The sequence below is a fragment of the Marmota marmota genome, unplaced genomic scaffold, assembly GCF_001458135.2.
Source record: "Marmota marmota marmota unplaced genomic scaffold, marMar, whole genome shotgun sequence".
NCBI classification, from domain to species: domain Eukaryota; kingdom Metazoa; phylum Chordata; class Mammalia; order Rodentia; family Sciuridae; genus Marmota; species Marmota marmota.
In genome coordinates, this window is record NW_026000171.1 from 6,379,094 (window position 1) to 6,401,729 (window position 22,636).

General features: G+C 41.1%; 1 protein-coding gene across 20 annotated transcripts in view; it reads right to left on the reverse strand.

The window, feature by feature from the left end:
• Cacna1c (calcium voltage-gated channel subunit alpha1 C) overlaps nt 1–22,636 on the reverse strand; it is a 698,188-nt gene that overhangs the window by 574,602 nt on the left and 100,950 nt on the right. Inside the window, exon 1 of one of the 20 annotated variants that reach the window (XM_048787469.1) lies at nt 14,623–19,255. The exons of the other annotated variants lie outside the window; for them this stretch is intronic. The gene's annotated coding sequence lies outside the window, so the exon portion shown is untranslated. Of the gene's footprint in view, nt 1–14,622; nt 19,256–22,636 lie in introns of those variants that run through there. 20 annotated transcript variants of the gene reach the window in all.

Sequence of the window (22,636 nt, forward strand, 5' to 3'; positions counted from 1 at the left end):
TAAGTCATTCTATTTGTTACAGCAGCGATAGGAAACTTACACACCCAGCATCTCATCTGTATAAAATCATCAGACTGAAAGCAGCAGGATAGGGGCAGAGCGAAGTGTTTCCAGAGGATCCTGGTTATTTGGCCAATGAGAATAAGTAACCCATATTTTAGGACTTCTTGAAGGGGAAGCACCTGCTACTGTTTCTGTTAGTGCAGGACTGGATTGACCACTGCTGCAGAAACAGGCCAATCCCAAGTGATTAAGAGGTATGGACAGACATAAATAAAGCTTGAGTTTTTATTTTAAATGGGAAAAGGGGCTGAGGATACAGCTCAGTAGTACAGCATGCACTCAGCATATGCAGAGACCTGGGTTCAATCCCCAGTACAAAGAGAAATTTTTTTAAATGAATAAACATTTCTCCAAAGGTGATATAAAAGTGGTCGGCATCACTAATCATCTGCAAAATAAAAATCAAAACTACAATGAGCTTTATCTCACACTTTAGGACCAAAAAGCATCAAAAAAAAAAAAAAAAAAGAAAGTAAGTGTTGGAGAGGGTATGGAGAGTTGGAGCCATCGTGCACTGTTGGTTGGAAGTGAAATGGCACAGTGCTATGGAAAACGTGGTGGTTCCTCAAAAAGTTAAAAATAGAACTACCAGCCAGTATGATGGCATATGCCTGTAATCTCAGCAGCTCAGGAGGCTGAGGCAGGAGGATCATACATTCAAAGCCAGCCTCAGCAGTGGTGAGGCGCTAAGCAACTCAGTGAGACTCTGTCTCTAAATAAAATACAAAATAGGGCTGGGGATGTGGCTCAGTGGTGGAGTGCCCCTGAGTTCAATCCCTGGTACCCCTATCCCCCCCCCCAAAAGTAGAACTACTATGATCCAGGAATCCCACTTCTGGATACAAATCTAAAAGTGCTGGAAGCAGAGTCTCAAAAAGATATTTGCACACCCATGTTCATAGTATCATCATTTACAGTAAGTAATGGGTGAAAACAATCTGAATGCCTATCAGTCAAAGGATAAGCAGTGGTATGTACATAAAATGGAATATTATTCAGCCTTAAAAATGAATTACTGGGGGCTGGTAGAGCACTCACCTAGCATGTGTGAGGCACTGGGTTCGATCCTTAGCACCACATAAAAATAAATAAATAAAATAAAAGGTATTGTGTCCAGCTACAACTAAAAAAAAAGCATGTATGAACGTAGAGGGCATTATATAAGTGAAATAAGCCAGTCTTAAGATGACAAATATTGCATGATACGACTTACATGAGGGATCTACAGTTATCACACTCAGAAACAGTAAAACAGTGGTTATCAGGGGATGAAGGGAAGAAAAGAGAAATTTGATGGGCACCCAGAGTTTCAGTTTGTTAACATGAAAATTTTATGGAGATCTGTTTCATAACAATGTGAATATAGTTAACACTAGTGAACTGCACACTTCAAAACGGTAGTTTATGTTATGGTCGTTTTATATTATGGATGGTAGCTTATGCTATGTGTTATTAACAACAGAAAAAAAAATTATTTTCAATATAAAAGTCTCTGGATACTTAACATGCACCAGGTAAGCCCAGCGGGACCCTCAGAACTCCTACAGTGGAGCATGTGTGACAGCTCCATTCTCACACCTTCATGACCCACACTCTCCGCCACCTCTTTCACTCATGTGTCTGTCTCCCCCAGGAGATGGTGAGCTCCCTGATGACAGGAGTCAGGTCTTACTACTCCAACCATCTCCCATAGCCCCCAGTATTGTGCTCTACCAATGGGAGGTACCCCCAATGAACATCTGTTTGGATTTAATTTTTCAGAAAAGAATGACCTTTGACCCCTACTGATGAATCCTATTCTTACAAAGTGGTGCTTAATCCTCCGTCCTCACGCATGGCTTACCCCAGGGTCAGGGGACAGGGAGGGGAAATAAGGGCATGTGGAAAAAAGGCCCAGACTTCAAGTGACACCATACAGTTATCTATCTGCTCATATCACACCACTTGTCTAGCCCCTGCCTGACCTTCCTCATTGTGCATTAAACAGGTTAAGTCCCTCGAGAACACTGAATCAGAGGTTAAAGTAGAACGACTCACCAGGAAAGGGGGACAGCTTCAATTTGGTTAGACTGAGAAGTACAAAGTCTCAAAGCCCCAGAGATTCTCCCAGAAGTAATAACACGGGTCTGGAAACATAGCCCTCCCTACACGTTAGCACTGTCTTGACTCATTTTAGAATACCAACAGAGCACACGCTCCTGGCCTGCCTGGCAGAGCAGAGCCCTCTGAGGCTCCCTCAATGCTGCGATTACATATAATAACCACTTCAACTAAACCCTATAAACTCAAAAATTGGCCTCTCCGTGCATTGATGGTCCTCTCCTCACATAACCCAAGCTAGCCTGAGGACAGTGGGAATCCTTCTTGGGTATGTAAGAATGAAGTCAGCCCTGGGTCCCTCGAAATACCTAAGAGGAGGCTATTTATTCAACAAGTAACAAAGGAGAAGGCATCTGAGACAGGTATCTGGTACCTGTCTGAAATTCTTTTTTTTTATTTTTAATTTTTTAATTGTAAGTGGACAAAATACCTTTATTTTATTTATTTTTATGTGGTGCTGAGGATCAAACCCAGTGCCTCATACATGCCAGGCGAGTACTCTACCACTGAGCCACAGTCTTTAACCACCTTGCTCATGGCCTTAGCCCCTGCCTGAAATTTTTGCTAAAAATAATAGTTAATATTTACAGACTATTTCCCATGGGCCACACCCTGTTCTTGTGATTTTATGTATATTAATAATTTAATCCTCATAACATCATCATAAGTTAGGCATCATGGTTATGCCCATTTCACAAATGAGACAAATGAGGCACGAGGGATAACTAACTTGCCCACAGCCACCAGTTCAAACCAAGCAGCCTGGCATCAAAGCATGTGCTTTAACTACCTTGCTCATGGCCTTTATTCGTAGTGAGGTCCCTGGCTTGAATGTGTTGGCTTCCAGCCTCCTCTGCCTCCTCCCACTCCTCCTTAGCTCCCAACCCAGCACAGGGTATCCATTTCAGTCCTCAACAGGAGAGGAACACAAATTTAAGGAACTACTTCTTAGAAGTGCTATTTGTGGGCTAGGGCTATAGCTCAACAATAGAGCCCTTGATTAGCATGCACTTGGCCCGGGTTCCATCCCCAGCACAGAAATAATAATAATAATAACAACAACAGCAACAGTATTTGAAAAAAAAAAACCTGCATATTTCAAGGCAAGAAGCAAAGAACCAAGATACAGAGACAGGCACCTAACAAAAGTACAGTTGTATTTTGAATTCCCATAGGCATGTTGTACTCACATATTCTAAAGCATGTTAGAAACATGAATTACTTCTCACTGAAACCTGAAAGATCATGTTGTTCCCATCACCACTTAACAGACCATCAAAAGAAGAGGAAAGTGGCTTGTTCCAGTGTGTAACCTGCAGAGTGAGTAGATGAGAGTGTAAAGCATAGAATTTCAGGCATTATTGTTCCTGAAACCTTATAAGACAATACCCCTTCTGTTTATGAAATCATTTAGTAATAAATCTGAGCATCTCTCAAAAGAGGTATGAGTCAAAAGCATAATACCCACCTCTTTTTTAAAGCATCACAGAATGAGAAAGATTTTAAGATTGCTCATCTGTTTCCTGCACGCGCGTGCGCGCGCGCACACACATACATACACACACACACACACACACACACACCAGTAGATTACTTCCAGAGCACTTGAGATGGGATCTCCCACTCAGTTTTTCCAGGAAAGCACATTCTTTACCCTTTCTCAGGAACCCATAACAATATCCCCAAGTTCTGGAAATTGAGAATTTTGCCTTTATCTCTTACCTAAAGACCTCACAATAAAATGTGAGGCTTGTCTTCTTTAAGACATCCAGCACTAACTCATGTGGCTTCCTAAAGGCTGGATTTTTTTTCTAGTGGCTCTTTGACTGCAATTCCAAGCTCCCTGTCTCTTAAAATAGAGTTTGAATCCAGATCCAAGACTCACAGCACTGGACAAAGAGAAAGGACTAACCTCTATCATGCTGGGACTTGGATCAGGGTGAGCTGTCCCCCCAGAAACACACCTGACAGGTACCAGAAATCTGACAGTCCAGACACAGACACATAAGCAAAGCAAAGAGGAGGTTCTAGGAAACTGGAGAGAGGAGGAGTGGAATCCAGACAAGTCAGCAAGCAAAGAGAAGTTCCACCTGATAAGAGGGTTTGAGAGAACAGAAGGCAAAGAGCAAAGACCAAAAATCCAAGGGCTCGCAGCACAGAGCCCTGGACAAGAAGGACCCTGGAATGCAGCCTGAAAACCTGAGCCCAGAACCTAAGAACAGGTGCAATGGCAGAGACTGTTCATGCTCACTCATACCTGCATCCCCTCTTTCTTGCTAGGGTCACAGCCAGCCTACACCTTCCAGTCTCCCCAGAGTTGCATATGGCCATGAAATGAAAGCAGAAGTGAAGGTGCGCAACCTGCAGGCCAGGCCTGTGAGACCCTCCCACACATCTCTCTCACATGCACACTCCTTTTTCTCTTCCCATACATCATGGGGAGGACTCCAAAGACAGGAACAGGGCAGAGCTGTAAGAAGAAAACAAACTGGGTCATTGAGTCACCATGACAAGACCACCTGACAAGGAATACCTGCCCTGGACTGTGGCATCACTGAAAAAAATAAACTTACTGTGCCAAGACAAGGAGATTTGGGGCTGTTTGTTATGATTAGTTGCCTTTGCTGACTAATACAGGGTCAAAGAAACAAACACGTAACTAAGCAGAAAAAACAGAGTTTAAAATCCTAGAGTGAATTAGAAATCAGATGAAACACCTATGGAAAAAAAAAAAGAAGACCTAATCAACGTCAAATTACCTTTTTTCCTTTTGTAATAGAATTACAAGGCCAGTAAATCAAAGGATGCCACAGACACAGAATCAGAGTATTGCTAAGGGAAATGAATGGTCACTTGGTCCCAGTTAAATTGGAAATGATTTTTCAGGCCATTCATTCACCAGTTTGCTCAATAAATTCTTAGTGCCTACTATGTGCTAGGAATTGTGGCTACAATGATAAGCAGACACAGTCATTGCCCTAGAAGGGCCCTGACCAAGTAGGAAGGGCAGACAAGCAGTTATTCTACCATGTGACAAGTTGTCTAATGGGTATGCTTATGGCAGCTCAGAAAAGGAGATGCCAAACTCAGTCTGAAGCTTTGAAAAGAGTTCCAAAGGAGGGAATGCCTGGCCAGAGTCCAAGAGTACAGGTAAGTTGACTAGAAAGCGTGGAAAAGCATTCAAAGTAAAGAGAACAGCATGTGCAAAGTGCAAGTTAACATTCTGCACTTAGGAACCAGCAGTAGACAGTACCTCTACAGTGCAGAATCAGTAGAAGGGACAGTGATTAGGTTGGTAAGATAAAGTCTGGACAATGAAGAATCAGCCACCATCTACAGTGGACAGGGAGCCAGTGAAAAAATACAATTTGTGCTTCTGCTTTCTGATGACATAGTCAGTGATGAGCTAGGAGTAAGACCAGGAATGGGGAATCTAGCCAGAAGGCTGTTACAATTGTATAGGACAGGCAGATCAGAGTCTGAGGGGTGGATTATGCAGCATTAAGGAAGAAGAATTTCAGACCAACTGATTGGATTAGCTGTGGAGTGTGAAGAGAAACAAAGGTACTGAGAATAGCTCCCAGGAATCTGGATTGACCAACCCAGTGGCACTATCACTGAAATAACAGTGATCACACAGGGAGAAGAAGGCTTTAAAGGGCAGGAAGATAAAGAACGGATTTTTTAAAAAACTTGAAACATTCTAGATATGTCCAGTAAAAAAAAAAAAAAATTAAAACTGTGAACCTGAGACATATTTGAGCAGAAAAAGTAAACTTGAAAGTCATAATCATACCAATGATGGCTCAATAACAGGCATGGTTGACATCACCCTAAGATGATAAACAGCCAGGCTTGGTGGCACACCCCAGCAGCTCCACAGGCTGAGACAGGAGGATCATAAGTTCAAAGGCAGCCTCAGCAAATTAGCGAGACCCCGACTCTAAATAAAAATACAAAAAGAGCTGGGGATGTGGCTCAGAGGTTGAGCAACCCTGGGTTCAATCCCTGGTACCAAAATATACATATGCAAAATAATTAGAAATAGAGTTGACATAGCAACAGCGCAGATAACACTTAGGTGGTCTGTAGTTAGTAAAGACACACTAAGGATTGATGTGTGCACTCACAGATGCACTGATTCTCTGCACAGATGCCTCAGGCACTGAGTTACAGATGCATTTAAACTTGGGATGTCTCTTCTGATGTGACCCAGAGCTCTGTCTTTGACTCTCACTCTTTTAACACTGAATTAAAATTTTGGATGAAGACAAATTTGTCAAATATGCTGCTGACACAAATCTGGGAGAAATAGCTAGTAAGTTGGAAGGTTGAATCAGGATTCAGATGACCTCAACATGCTGAAACCACAGTCCAAAGTGACAAGATGAAATATAATAGGCATGAACTATAAAGGACTGCACTTAGATGAAGAAAAAATTGCACTGCCTAAACATAGGGTAGGAGGAACTCTGACTTATCAGCAATTTATATGACAAGGGGCTAACTCAGGGAGGGGGACCGCTGGGGGGGGGAGGTAGGAGACTTCAACATAAAATGAGTCAACAGGACAGCAGAGCTGCCAAAAAGGCAAAGGCAGTCTTGACTTCCTTCATGTGCATTCGAAGCCCAGGACAGGGGAAGGAGCAGGCTGAGCACTCAGCACAAATCAGCCCACAGCTAAGCCCTGGGTCCCTGCTGGGCAGCAGATTCCTGGCAAAGTGGAAGGTGGCCAGAAGAGGTGGAAGGAGAGGGCGAAGAGGGAGGAATGAGGCCAAAAGAAGTTGAGAAGAGAAAGTGGGGACTAACATCCCAGAAAATATGATTACAAGGAACATGGTAACCTGCTTTATAAATCTGAAGAGCTAAAGGAAATGAAGTCAGTGGATTTTGTGGCTCCAGATGGAAGAAGATTGCTGAGAAGACATTATTGGACGACAGATTTCAACTTAATATTTAAAAAGGATATTCAAAAGATAAAGGCTATTTAAAACTGGAAGGGCTGCCTTTTGAAGATAGTGAGGTCCCCTTCTCCAGAATTACCCACACACCAACTAGATGACACCTGGGAAGAATGCCAAGTCTGCATAGGGTGGGAGACTGGGCCGGGTGAGTGGCTCTTAGGCTTTTGAATTTCAAGGACCAGTAACACCTTTTCTTATTTTTACTACATAAGAGATTTTTCAAAAAATCAACTACCATCTGCTATCACCATCACTGCCCCAAAGAAAAGACATTTTAACACCAAAAGCAGGACAGATATAGTGTAAAGACCAATTCTTTATTGAATAAATTTAACTTTATGAAAACAATACACGTAATTCTTCTAATTCTGTGAAGGCCAAAGGAAATGTTAATTACAATTCTACTTGTTTTATTCACTGATATATTCCCAGTGCCTGGCATTTAGTAGCTACTCAATAAATATTTGCTCAATGAATGCATGCATTTAATTTATAAAGCACTGGGTTCCACACCTCATCATTAATCAATATTTATTGACAGCTCTCAAGGTTCCTGGCACTGAAATATGGTACAGCAAGGGCCATTAACTTCCCACAATACGTCCTCCAAGCACTGAGAGTAACAATGCCTCATATTTGTATTGTGTTTTAAGATTTACAAAGCTTTTCCTCCTGTATCATCTCACTCAATTCTTTTTACAATATGAAAAGAAATACCATAAATTCCCAGCTAAAGAAACTTGAGTTCAAAGGCTTTACCAAAACCACACCTGAGATGACTGGTTGAGTCTGAATATAAACCCAGCTCTTACAATTCCAAGTTGAATGCCATTTCCATCCACCTCAACTGTCCCTAGGAATGGTATACTTTATCCTCTGGCACTTACATAGAGAAGATGAAATGCTCTTTCTTAGCCACAATACCACAGGACACAGGCCTCAGTAACAGGACTGTCCTGGCAATGCTGGTATCTACAGCATTTGGAGGAAAGCAGAGGGCTTGGAGGAGCCCATGGCTTCCATCAGCATCAAGCCAAGAGCCTTTGTTTGCCTTTAAGACACCATCTGTCCACCAGGCCTGCTAATGCTGGTTATTTAAATCAGGAATGCTTCTGGTATGAATTTGATCTCAGGTCTGCCCAAATGCACCAAGAAAAATTCTCAGAAGAATGATGACACTGTATGCGATTGTCAATAACAAGAACCTAAATACAACCAGAGCTCTGCTTTTATTCTGTGTTAAAGCCAGGTCATGTGGGTTAGCTGATTCACTGTTTGGTCCTGAAATTAACTGGCAATTCAGGAAACCAAACAGCATGGCCCAGGATTAAACAAGCCAGAGGGCCAAAAGGCAAACAACAGATAACATATATGTTTTTTCATAGACTTAATTAGTTAATTCTACATGTGCATGTGTATATACGTGAAAGTACACACACACACACACACACGTGTGTGTGTGCATATGTGTGTATGCACATAAATATGTGTCCACATGCATGAAGGTTACAAAGTAAACTTGAGCAGATATAGTCTTTTTGTTCAAAAGAAACTGAATGAAAATTCCCTGGACATGGGACATCTCATTCTTGGCACCTCTTCTTCAGTGTGTGACTAGAACAGGGTCCAGTGTAGCTTAGCAACCCCAGGAACTGGTTTTCTCACTGATAATTAAAGAAATCCAAGCTCTACAATCTGCAGTCCAGAATGCAGTGGAGCATCTCAGTATGGCAGGGTCAAGGTGCCAGAAGCATCCTGAACAGATGGTAAAGACAGGTGTGTACGGGAGGGAGGAGAGAGGACACGTGCTCCACATGCTATGATCACGATTGCATTTCCTAGCAACCCTGTGCTGGTGATGTTGTCTGAGTACCACATGGAAACTGGGGACAGATAGCGAGCCCAGGCTTGTTGAAATCAAAACAAGGATCGAGGAGACTCAGCTGGTCCATGTGACACATGGTAACAACACAGCCAGGGCATCAGGTCTGAATGGGAAAAGTCCCACCAGCCAAAGAATGTGTGAGAGAGAAAAAATGGGACATCCAGGCACAGGAGTGCAAAGCCAATTTCTGACTCTTCCAGAAAGGCATTTAGCCAGAGAAGGGAACAGTGAGGGGCACAGCACTGCAGAGAAAAGAGCAGGGACTTTGAGGTTAGGCAGACTTGAGTGAGAACAATGGTGTTATCATGGGCAAGTTCACTGTATTTTAACCTCAGTGTGGTTCTGGTTGCCCACATTTTTACAGACCATATACTACTGCTTTACGTCATTCTAAGTGATGAGAATATGAAGGCAAACATGCCCCAGTTACCTTACCTCCCAAAGTGGGAACATTCCCTTTTCCATATAGTTACTGGGAGACTAAATGAAAGACACTGGTACACAGTAAGAACTCAGGATAGGTCAGCTGCTGTTCTGCTAATGATGATCATGGCCAAAGGTCAATGTCTGGATATTTCTCTTTTTTCTTTTGAATTATGACATATTTTAAATAGTAACTCATTAGCCCTCTGAAAAATAGCAAAATTTCATAATACATTAAATTCTGAACTTTGCCCCAACCCCATCTGTCCCTGGCCCTCTACCTTATTGTTGCTTCATGTTGAAAAGCACCTTAATTTTGAATCATCCCACATCTTAGTCTTCTTTAAAAGATAATTAACGCTTCTTTATAAAACATGTCCCTTGTGGCTCTTTCAGAGAGCATCAGTGGAGAGGTATATACTACCAGTCTTCATTTATATGAAAAATGTCTCTTCATCCTAACTCTTAAATGATAATCTAGCTTTATATGGAATTTGAGTTTGATATTCACTGAGCACTTGGAAGATGTTATTTCACTATCTTCTGACCTCTACTGTGGTTGATGGAGTCTGCTGTTTGTAGAGAGATAATCTGTCTTTCCTCCCTGCTTGCTTTTAAGATTTTCTCATTTTTTTGACATTTAAGTAGTTTTCTACATTGAGTATCTAGAGGTGGATGTGGTTTTAATTACCTTATTCAATACTCAGTGTGCTATTACCATGTAAAAATCAATATCTTTCTTAAATTTTGAAATATTCTTGGCATTATCTTTTAGAGTAATGCCTTCTCATCATTCTCTTCAGTGTCTCCACAAACTCTATTAAAACATATAATGAATCTTTTCATTCTTTCCTCCAGTTCTTTCAACTGTTCTTTCATTATGCAGTATTTTGTATCTCCATGCTGCATTCTGGGCTATTTCTTTAGCTCTACCTTCCAACCTGCTGATTTTATCTTATGCTATATTTAACCTGATGTTTAACCCAGACATAAAATTATTCATTTCAATGTGTTTTTGAGTTCTAGAAGTACAATCTTTCCAATCTTCTTTTTTTATATAATGCTAGTATTTTATTATGTTCTATATTTCTTTTTCTATCTCATTAATTATTTTAAACAAGTTTATTTTTAGACCGTCTTCAATTTGTGCTGTTACTTGAGTTTTTGGTATAGTAATTCTGCTTGTTGTACTTGCTGAGTCTTCCTCATGCGTTATTTATTTTGATGTTTTTTTTTTAATTGTTATCTCATTTGCAGCCAGGATTGCTTATTTTATGAAAGGCTGAAGGCCCTTGAGTTATAGAAGCATGAGTTAGTTTTTTGTGCTCACTTTTGAAAGGCCCTATGGGTATAAGTTATCCTAGATCTAGTTTTTTTGTGTGTTTTTGTTCTTGTTGTTGTTGTTGTTTTGTTTTGTTTTGTTTGGAAAAAAATTGCCATTCTATAAACAAAATGTTTATGCCCCCCCAAAAATCATGTCAAAATCCTAACCCCCAAGTATGAAGTATTTGTTTTTAAGCCACCCAAGCTATAATTTGTTATAGAAGCCAAAGTAACCAAGACAGCCATCTTAACCATTTCAAAATGAACAGTAAACTAGTGTAAACTACACACACATTGTCATGAACAGATCTATTGCCCTTTATCCCTCTTCCCAGCCCCTAGAGACTCTTTTCTACTTTATAAGAGTTTGACTACATTAGATACCTAATACAAGTGGAATCATAGTATATTTATCTTCTTGTCCTCACTTAGCATAATGTTATCAAGGTTCATTTTTCTTCTTTTTAAAGGCTGAATAATATGCCAGTGTATGTGTCTCTGTCATAACGAAACACCATAGTCTGGGTGGCTTAAGAAGCAGAAATGTATTTTCTCACAATTCTGGAGATGGAAGTCCAAGGTCAGGATACCTGCATGGTTGGTTTCCGGTAATAGCTCTCCTTCTGGCTTGTAGACAACCATCTTCTCACTACTTTGTCACATGGCAAGGAGAAAGAGTTAGAGCAATCTCTCTGGCATCTCTTCTTATAAGGGCACTAATCTCAGCCTCAGGGCTTCACCCTCATGACCCTTATGGAAACCTAATATTCCCCAAGGTCCCCATCTCCAAATACCATTGCATTGAGAATTAGGACTTTAATATATAAATTTGAGGGGACATAATTCAGCCTATAGAAGTATGTCTACACCAGATTTTCATTATTGATCCATCAATATCCTAGACTTATTTGTCATGTTAGCTTTTATCCTAAATTTCCTGTAATGTGTAAGTCCAGTCATATTTCACTTGACGATGGGAATATGTTCTGAGAATGCTATCAGAAAGTGATTTCATCCTGTGCAAACATCATAGTGTACCTACACAGACTGAGGCTACAATATCATTAGGCCATATAATCTGGAGGGACCCCATTATATGTGGTTCACCCTTGACCAAATGCTATGCAGCACATGGCCATAAATTCACACTCCACGCCTGTGAGTGCTGGGGCCTAGTATTTCTTTCTTGTAAGTGATTCTGCAAGCCCAATTGAGACAGCAAGCTTCCTTGATGTTTACTCCAGAGGAATAAATGGTTTTCCCATCTCCCTTTCATAAACAGGAAATTCTTGAGGTTCTGGGCTTTGTGCAAGGGCTCCATTACAGCTCCCCACATTCTCAGAGGCCTGAGGCTATTATAACCTTTCCCCATTCCCAAACCCCAAAACCTATATGATGATATCCAGATTCAAACTTCTAGGGGCCACCATGGTATTAGCTATTTTTCACATATTCTCTATTCACTTAAAACACTCACCTCTATACACAGCACTCTTACGAGAATTTCATAACACTCATATGAAATTCCTAATTTAAGGCCTGGCATACACCATATACAGTGAAGTGAGGCTATTTTTATTTCCAAATCCCAACTCAGCCCAGTCTAACCAAAACACTCCCTTTCCTCTTAAAAAGTTAATAAAAATTAAAAACTGCAGTATAAAATATTATGTTCCTTGGACTAACTATGCATACATTAAAGTCTCTCCTTTCCCTTAAAAAAGATAGGAGAGGAAAAAATTTTTTTAAAGTGCTACAAGGGACTGCAAAATCTGAATGCCCGTATCATTTTTATACATGAGGTTCTCCAATGTGAAACATCTGCCTAGAAGGTTAACTGATATTCAAATCTAAAGGCAATGCTTAAAATTCTCACCAACCCGACACACGCAAACTCACACAGCTATTCGTTGCTCCTAAATTAAATTTCCCAACTGATCATAAAAGATGCACATCCTAAATCAAATGTCCATTCTTCCTTCAAGTGGGCAACATCTTGTACTGAATATTGGTCAACCTCACTGCTAAGCATTAAGTTACAGCCAGTTATTCATAACACATAAACCCAGCTGAGCATCTGTTTCAGATTATGACAGTTTGTCTTGTCCCAGCCAGTGATTCTGACCCTCTCCTAGATTCTATGGGTACTTGGCCCATGAGGCCCTTCTCAATTTCCCTTGCAGTGCAAAGTCCTGTGGAGCAGAACTCAAGGTCCTTCAAACACAACTTTACGTATACAAAAAGCAGGAGGTATCCAAGGCCTTCCAAACAGGGTAAGCCACTTAAGAAGTCCCATTCCATCAAATAAGAGTCATTGGGTCATCCTGAAGAAAACAGCAATGGTCCCAGTTCAAGAGTCTAGGATACCTGAGAATCAACTTGGAAGAAAAGCCAGAGGCAAATAACTGTATGAGTGCAAAATACACGGTGTAGAGTGCCCTCTCCCATCCCTTGGAAAACTGGTTTGTCTAATGAATGAGAAATCTATTTAGTTTAACAAGAGAAGGAAGGAAGAAGGAGCGGATGGAAGTAAGGGAGGGAGGGGGAGAGAAGGTTGGGAGGGAGAAAGGGAGGCAAAAAGGAAGGAGAGACAGGAGAGGCTGGGAGGGGGAGAAGGGGAGGAAGAAGGAAATGGGAAGGAAGAAAAAGAAATGTGGTTTGTCCCCTGAGCAACAGAGTCCACACGAGCCATGCAGCCACAGCAATGGAAATGTGCATGCCCCTTTATTTATTGTATCCTCTTGGAATGCATTCAAAGCAAGAACATTAAGCATGTGTAACATCCAGAAGTGAAAACAGACCCTCTTGACATTGCTCTGCAAGTTTCTGCCCTAAATTAGACAGTGAATCAGAAGGTTACATCTGCGGGTGGGTTGGGGAAAGAAAATAAAGAGCCCTACAACATGTGAGCCTGTTGGGGAAAGACTGCGACTCCCAGGCGAGCCAGTGCGATGATCTTTTTTTTTTTTTTTCCAAGTCAGCAGAGGCAGATCCAGGCTAGTCTTTTACTGCAGTGCAGACAGTGACAATTCCAAACTGATAAAGAAAGACCCTAAAATAGACCCTGTGTATCAGGCTGCCCTGTGTCCCTGGGAAAGAGCCATGTGTCAACTGGATGTCAACGCAAGCATTTTCTTCCTGACCCACCTCCCTGACTTTTATCTCTGAGCATGCAGATAAACACATATGACAGTCTCTAGAGATTATTTCTAAATATACCTACTTCTGTTTATACCAAAATGGATTCCCTTGGCTGTTGGCACTCCATGGTGCAAGCAGAAGCCCAAGCCCAAACCCTGGCACACTCACTCCCAGGCGGGACCTGGGGCCAAAGCAAGAACCAAAACTCGGGGACCCCAACTTTCACTGCTCTAAATCTGGGGTTGGGACAAGGACAAGTCCATCACAATGACACTAACTTCCATGACAACCCACATTCCTAACCCTAAGTTTCCCGTGGCTGGGGGACAGTCTGCACAGTGTCCACAGGCTTGTTCTGCCAGTATACGGGCTGCTATTTAAGCAACCGAGGAGAATGTCAACAGCCCAGCAAGAAACTACCCACATTAGAAGAGAAACGACATAATTATGACAGGGCTTTTGGTGAGCAAGGGCTCAGAGAAGAGGGTGTCTTGGTTCAAATCCCAGCTCTGCTGTCTATTGGCTGAGTGACCTTAGGCAACTCTTGGGACCTTGATTTTTTTTTATGGAAAATGGGGATAATAGCATTATAATCTGTTACATAATCTATTACATCGTCTCCCCTTCATAAATGAGAAGTGAGGATTAGATGAGATAGTGATGTGATACTCTGGGCCAAATGCCCCCCAGGAGGAACAAGCAGGGCTCATGCTCTGACTGTACCTGTGGAGCAGGTCCTGCTCCAGGAGTAAGGGCTCCATAAACAAGATCTGATTCTTCATCCGATGGTCTCCTCACCATCCTTTCAATCATCAAAGTCCCTGATTATAGAAACAAATCCAAATGGAGGCCTGGGCTAGAGAGAGGGGGTGAGAAGATGCTGGCTGTCATAACTCTAAATTGTTTATAATTGAAGGAATGCATTAAGGCACTCGCATGCCGAGAGCTGATTTATGTTAAGTAAATGGCCCCACATCCCTTGGCCGTCTCCACTTGAGCTCTCTCCACAGCCTGGCCATTTAAATGCATGGCTTGCTCTGGGTCCAGGCTTGGGTGTTGGCAGGTTGAAAGGCACTTCCAAAGCAAACGCGCTCTAGAAAGCCAAATATGGCCAAGCTCGGACCACTCTAGGTGGACCACAGGGAGGCCCCCTACGGGTGCCAGAAGATGATGAGGAGGTGACTCAGACGCCATTAGCTGACAACTTTAGGGTATGAATGGCTACGGGCTATTTTCATTCCCAACAAAATTTTCCATCCTATAAACTCCAAAGTATTTTATCGAAGCAGTGGGGTCTAATTCATTGGATTGCCACTGAAAGGACAAAGCCTTAAGCAGGGAATAGACAGCTATTTTGAGTCACTGCACCAACATACAGTCTCTTGCCCTGAGAGAGTACATCAACAATCACCAACTGCATGGAAATTTCTACTCCTTCAGGGAGACCCCAGAGGAGTCACAGAGAGTTCATGGTGCAAAGGACAGCAGCTGTGACTTGCTGTGCTACCTCTCGCGAGTCAGATCATCTCTGAGCATCAGTTTCCCCACCTACACTAGAAACAAATCTGTCACAGGGATCAAGTGAGAATAAAATGAGGCAATATGTGTGAGATGTTTTGAAAAATACTGAGAAAGAAAGTGCAATAAAATGATAAAATACTATCTAGTGACTCCTTCAGGAAAGTTAGACCAGAAATTAAAAGCTCTTAGATTTAATTCGCCTGTAAAAATACCTCTATGATTCACCCACCTAGTTGAATAAAAGATGAAATAGATAATTTTTTAAATGGATAGGTTTTTTACACCTTGTACCAAACATATTTCAACTGAATTTTACTTTTTCATTGACTTGCCTCTTTGTTTGAGAGACCTGATTGAACCAACCAGTTGTGTAAAATACAGCTTAAGAATCTCTCTAACTATGAGGAATGGCCAAAATAGTAGGTATGCCAATCGCCTTTCCTTACCTCCATCCTGTCTGTGGCAGACATCAGTAATCAATCACTGAACACTTTCCCCTGAACGTAAACAACAGTTCTGAACCCTGTTCCAGGCATCCACAACCAGTCTTGAATCCCCCCAGAATCTGAAATCTATTTGTCATATTAGATGGATCCTTAGCCTAATTTAATTTGGAACCACAGGCTCAGTAAAATCATCCATGGACTGATCACTAGTCTTTCTAATTCTTCCTGAACTTATTTGCTGATCCCTGAAATTCCTGGAGAAGATACAAAATCTTTCATTTCACTATTTGAGAAAAGGTTGAACGTGCAAATACCTCAGAAAGAAGGTAAAATGACTTAAATTTATACAAAAATGTAAATATGATTCCAGCCTCCCTTGGAAGGCTCCGCCCCTCCTGGAGAAGCTCTTAACTGCACCCTTTAAAGGACCCTTCTCCTCCCACCCTGCACTCTCCTATGATCAAGTTGGCCTCCAGGGAGAGCAGTGCTCATCCAAGGCACGCCAAGGATTGTCAGGATGAGCAAGAACAGAATCACAGGGGACTTTTTTCTGTGGACATGTTTGACAGGGGAAAGGAGAGAGAAAAGGGAAGAGCCCTTTCCACAGAAATAGGAAAGGCACAGAATGGGAAAGTTACAAACAAAGGTGAACCACAATGGCACAGAGATTGCAACTCGACCTCATAAGAAATCATCTTTCATACAGTGTTTGACGGCTGCCCCCCATTCCCAAAGCTGTTGAACTGCTGGCCTAGGGAGATGTTTTAGGTATATATATATATTTGGTGCTTGGAGTGAACTCCAAATCCAGCAAGGTTTTGTGAATCTGGAGGACTTTCTCACTTCCCAAATAAGTATGGCAGTAATAATTGATACCACTGAGAAAGTCTAATGCAGTTTCAGCCAGGGGCTCCACTGTACACTTTAGGGTGGCAGATGCCCATCTGTTTAATTCATCACTGTGTCTGTCTGGTAACTGGTAGGCACTTAATACATGGCTGTCAAAACTAGTTATGCTTGTTTATGCCCTCTGCCAAGGGGCTATTACAGTGTCAGACTCACAGTAAGCACTCATTTAACATTGATTGATTGGATTGATTGACTGACTGATGACTGATAGTCTGTCTATCTGGGGTTCCCTAAGTGAAGACAGCAGAATAAGTCAGCCTGACATACCTGGTATATGTCTGATATACTTAATTTACTTAATAAAGGCTTAAGTGTCCAGTTTGGATCTGGAACGTTCAGATGTGTTGAAGGCTTGGTTCCCAAAGTGGGAAAGAGGGTGGAAACTTTAAGAGGTGGGGCCCAGTGAGAGGTCTTAGGTCATTAGGGATATGCCCTGGAAGGGGACACTGTGACCCAAAATAGTTTTATTTTTTCTCTTTGTAAGTTGATTGTCTTAGGTATTTGTTACAGTAACAGAAAGTTAACACTCTGGATCTATCAAATGTATATTATAATGTAAACCTAATGTATGTCTTTTACACCAAATGATATTTTTTAAAATTAACAATGGATGAACACTCTGAAGATTTAAAATTTATGTAAATGAGTAAGTTCTATCAGACAGTCTAGAACTCACCTGGTGCCATGAAGGGAAGGCAGTAGTTAAGGAGGTAAGCTATAAAAGGTCCTCTTGGCCCATTGGTTTCTGAGAATTTCCTCCTATAAATATAGTTCTACCAAATGTCCAGTTCAAGTGAGAATAATTAACAAACCAAGTAGTGGTATATTCATCATACTCCCTTCCTTATAAATGTATCGATGCTTTCAAAGCATGTCCACATCCATTATCTCACTTGTCTTTGCAACCCTCTTGTGATGGAAGCAGAAGTGTTAATAGTGGTCTATAAAACAAAGAGGCAAATTTCCTGGTTCTGACAATATGGCAGGCCATACTTAGGAAAATTCATTCTTTTAATGAATAACAATGCTGCACTATATGAGCTAAATAAAAAGCAAAGGGAATTCTCAGTCCCAGAAAGGAAAAGAAAATATAAACTTTAAGCATCAGGTGATAAAGTTGGATGAGGAGCTAGCCATGGGCCCAAGGGCCAGGACTAGGCTGAAAGATGTACAAAGGGTCAGAGACATCATCATGAGACACCACAAAGCAGAAGCTAGACCTGAGACTCTGGCATAAAACCAAGAACCTAAAACAACTGCTAGGCCCCAGTAAAAAGGGTTTAAAACCTCTGCCCACCTACTAAGGAAGAGAGAAGGAAATTTAGGTTAAAAAAAATGTTAATTGAGAATGTTCCTGTTGTTCAGAATTCCAGGTGAGGCCCCAAACCCGAGAACAATCAATGGCATACCCCTCAGACAACAGAGGCACTGGATAGGTACTTTGCTGCAGGACTGGATGAGCCAAGATGGTCCTTGAACCTCCCTCAACCACCCCACCCACTAGAAACACAGGAATCCTGTGTGGGCTCAGGGAGACAGTGTTTCCCTCATTCTCCCAAGTCATGGAAGGTTGATCCCAAGAGGAGCATCTTTAGGGGGAGGGAGGAAGGCCTATAGTAAAAAAAGACCAGCCTCTCACCTCCTGTCTGATGCCTACTAAGTGGCAGTGATGAACACACCCTCAATGTCCCAGAGAAGAACCATCTTCTTGGGAAAGTCCTGACTTGTCTGGCCAAGTCTAGAGGGTACAAACAAACCAAGCAATGGCACCTGCTTCCTGCCTGGGAAATTCTCCAGTCAGGGGGCTAATTGGAGCAGCTATGTTGACCCGACAAGGAGAATGGGTGACAAGGGGTAACTTCTGTAACTGTAACTTCTAACTAAATATGGTCACCTCTATCAAGCTGAGTTGATGATCTGTAAGGTAAATGGATTCAAGTCACTATAAAAGTGCTCCACCCAAGAAGGCTGCTTTAGCAGAAAGAGGCTGTGAAGTTCACGAGGTCTGGCAGGGACTACATCACCCATGACAGGGTCTGAACAGTATGAAAGACCCAGAAACTCCATCAAAGAACCCATAAAGGTGCTCTAGGAAAGAACCAGTTATGGAATCCCTACCATCACAGATAGCATGGTGGCCAGCCATGTCAGGCAAAAGTAGCACCACGGAGAAAGACTTTAGCCCTGAAGTCTCTAGGTTCCTCTCCTCTTTCCTAATCCTGGAAAATTCAGAAGAAAGGAAAGCATTGTAGTCCAGGTACCCCCACAAAGCTCATGTTTTAAAAAATGCAAGAAAGTTTAGAGGTGAAATGATTGGGTTATGAGAGCTTTAACTTAATCAGTGCATTCATTAATCCACCAATATGGATTAACTGAACAGTAACTGTAGGCGGGTAGGATGTGGCTGGAGGAGAAGGGGTCACTAGGGACATGCCTTTGGGGTTTACATTTTGCTCCTGGTAAGTAGAGGTCTCTGCTTCCTGATTGCCATGTCCTGAGCTACTTTCCTCTGTCCTACCCTTCTGTCATCATGTCCTGCCTCACTTTGGGCCCAGAGCAATGGAGTCTGCAGCCTATGAGCTGAAACCTCTGAAACCATGAGCCAAAATAAACTTTTCCTCCTTTATATTGTTCTCATCAGGCATTTTGGTCAAAGTGACACAAAAGCTGATTAAAATGGAGGAGGGGAAAATATAGGAGAAGAAAGAAAATAGGCCCTGACCTTCTTCCCCTGTCCAAATCTGAAAGTCATGGGTAAGGCCTGAAGTAGTCTACTGAATATGAAATTAGAGCTTCTAGCAGACTAGACTGAACTTTTTTAATATCTGTAAAATGAGTCCTAATTATTGAAATGAGACTGTTCTAATAACTGGATGTGAGTGGAAAGCTAAGACAGGCCTGAGATCACAGCAGAGAATGGGGAAGGGAAGTCCATCAGAGTGGGTGTGAACACAACAGCGACAGACAATTGAAATGTTTTCTGATGTACAATGAATTCAGTGCATTCCATATACATGTTCCACTTGTCTCTGACTGAGATTCTGGATGTGAAAACATTTTCTCCCGATAAATTAAGGCATCAGTATGCTATAAGCACTCCAAGTCAAGAAGCAAACATTAAAAACTGCTTCCAGACCAGCGAAACCAGCAACATTGTCCACTGGAGGCCGATGCAAAACAGCAGTATAACAGTACCTCCACAAGGCAGGGTGCTGAGAACTTCACAGGGCAAAAAAGTCACAGGAAAGATGGGGTCACACTCAAAACTTACAAGCCACAGAAGGAAGTGGCCCACAATCAGTGACAGTCTGTGACCACAATCAACAGGATAATAATTCACCAAGAGACAGAATCGGGAATAAAACTGAAATACACCATAAATATATATGTTTTAAATAATTAACAATATGAAATATGGAATAAAGATCATAAAGGGGAAAATACTACAAGAAAAACAAAATATCTGAAAAGGAACAAAATAGAACTTTTAAGACTAGAAAATCATTGAAAATAAAAATGTGTTTAAAGTTTAAATAGCAGATTCGATACAAACAAGAAGAAAAATAGTGAATTGGAAGATACAAAAATTACCTGAAGAGGAGGATAAAAAAGGCCATAAAGGTCAGAAATAAATGAACAGAAATTCTAAATCTAAGACCCTTAGAAACAAGTTTCTCTAATATTTGAGGGCCAAACATTCACAGGTTCTTGGATTTCCATGTGTGGTGTGTATGTGTGTGAGTGTGTTTTATTATCACCAAGAGCAATAATAAAATATATAACAGGAAAGATCATTTTAAAAGAAAGGGTAAAGTAAAGAAGATAAATATTTTTTTTTAATTATAGAGTTCCAGAAAAATAAAACAGAGACTGGAGGAGAGGTAGTATTTGAAAGGATATGACTGAATGTGATTTAAACACTGCACAGGGTATGTAGATATTGAAATGTCATGCTAATCCATTAAAATATACAATTTTATGTTTTTTATTTTTTTATAGTTGTAGATAAACAGCATGTCTTTATTTTATTTGTTTAGTTTTTTATGCAGTGCTAAAGATCAAACCCAGTGCCTCATACATGCTAGGCAAGTGTTCTGCCACTGAGCTACAGCCCCAGCCCTAACTTTATATTTTTATGTAACAGTTACAAATAAATGTAATTATAAAAAGAGATAATGACTGAAAATGTTCCAGAACTGATGAACAATATGAATTCTTAGACTAAAGTATCTCATCAAGTCCAAGCAAGACTTTTTTAAGAAAAAAAAAAATCTACATTTAACACAGCATTAAAAAGCTGCATAACACTAAGAACACATAGAATATCTTTCAAAACATCAGAATAGTGATTATTCATTAGGACTGACAGTAGACTTCTCAAGAGCAACAATAGGGCCCAGGAGATAATAGAATATCTTTAAATTGCTGAAGAAAAATAATTGCTAACACAGAATTCTGTAGCCAACTAAACCATCACTCAAGAGTGAAGATGGGGGGGACAATTTCAGATAAAGACTGAGGAAGCTTACCATTCATGGATCATTGCTAAAAGAACTACAAAATATCAAAACATATATTTCGATATTATAGGAAGAAACCCAGAAGGAAGGAAAAACATGCAAAATGCAATAAAGCATCATCCCATCCCCGCCAAAGACTATCTTAGAAGTGAATGTGATTTCTTATTTACATGTACTGCATAAAGACAAAGTAACCCCAATCCAACACCCCCTCAGTAGTTTCATACACAAAGCCATAAAAGCATGAGACATCCCCACACCTTTAAAAACCTAAATTCTTTTCTCTAGTACTATTTTTCAGTCATGGAGAGGGTTGTTTTACAGTCTTCTTAATCCACCCCCAAGACATTCTTTCTCAATGTAAACTTAGCTCAGAACTACTCTTTCAGCATTTGAGCCATTGCTATAATTTCCCAATGTAGCTGACATAGCAAAAACATCCAAACACAAAGTTTTCTCTTGGTATATTTCAATCCATCCCTTTGCAATTCTCAAATAATAATCATTTATTAATAGAGTTAAAAGAATAAACAGATTTTTAATGGGGCATGTGTAAGGCAGATGCAGAACCCTAAAGTGAAATAATTCAACTAAAAAAAGCAAGAGGTAAAGACATCTAGACATAGATGTCCTTTTTCCCAGATGTCCTTGTTCCCAGATGTGACAACACAGTCTTCCTGGGGTTTAGAGCTAAGTCATGTTGCTCTCTCCTCTCTGCTTCTCTCTCACATACACTCTGTTAAACTCACACCCAGGACTGCACATGCCCACCCTCACACACATACACATCACACAGGCAAATCCAAGAACCTGTGGATTTTTGGCCCCCAAGTATTAGAGAAACCCGTCCCTAAGGGTCTTGGATTTAGAATTTCTGTTCATTTATCTCTGACCTTTAATGCCTTTGTATCCTCCTCTTCCTTCTAAACTGACCATCACCTAAGCATAATCACTTAGAAAGCACTGCACAGTGCCAGTGCACAGTTCAGAGACACCAGACCTTGAACATGGCCACAGCCTGTGACACCCACAGGTCTCTAGGAGAGCTGTGCCTACTCCCAGGGTTACCATACCATCCCCCTCTGCTTCACCTAACCCAAGCACTTTTGCAAGGGTCATTTTCTTCTTCAGGATTTTTTTTCTTTGTTTTATGAAATCCAAGCCAAACTCTGAAGAAATACCAAGGACCAGTTTTCTGGAGGATAAAAGCAGCTGGAATGGAGGAAACCTGTCCTTCTGGACCCTGAGTTCATTCCACAATTGATACCCTCAGAGGAAAACATTTCATTCTGCCCGTTTCACTGGAGTGGAAAGAAAGGAAAAATCCCAACACTTTTTGTT